Source organism: Haliaeetus leucocephalus, unplaced genomic scaffold (assembly GCF_000737465.1).
Source record: "Haliaeetus leucocephalus isolate CR32 unplaced genomic scaffold, Haliaeetus_leucocephalus-4.0 Scaffold840, whole genome shotgun sequence".
NCBI classification, from domain to species: Eukaryota; Metazoa; Chordata; class Aves; order Accipitriformes; family Accipitridae; genus Haliaeetus; species Haliaeetus leucocephalus.
Window position 1 is genome coordinate 2,044,908 of NW_010973276.1, and position 326 is coordinate 2,045,233.

The 326-nt window shown below is 80.1% G+C and overlaps 1 protein-coding gene across 2 annotated transcripts in view; it reads left to right on the forward strand.

Moving 5' to 3' along the window:
- The window catches only part of CORO1C (coronin, actin binding protein, 1C), a 52,096-nt gene that overhangs the window by 6,879 nt on the left and 44,891 nt on the right, over positions 1–326 (forward strand). The window lies entirely within an intron of this gene.

Sequence of the window (326 nt, forward strand, 5' to 3'; positions counted from 1 at the left end):
GGAGGGTGGGCCCGGCCCCCCTCAGGCAGGGTCTCTCCCCCACCGCCGCTGAGGGGTGGCTGCCGGGCGCCGCGCCTCACGCCGGCCGGCTGAGGGGAGGGAGGGCGGAAGGGAGAGAGAGGGCGCGCCACCACGCGTGGTAGCGAGCGCCGCGCCGCCATTGGCTAGAAGGGCCGCCCCTCACCTCGCCGCCCCCGCTCTCCGCCGAGCGAGGCGGGAGGGGAAGGCGAGGCACCTAACGAGGGGGCGTGGCCCGCCGCGCGGGGGGGAGGGGCGTGGTCACAAGGAGGCGGGGCCTCGCGCCGGCGCTGCCCGCCCCCGCCCAG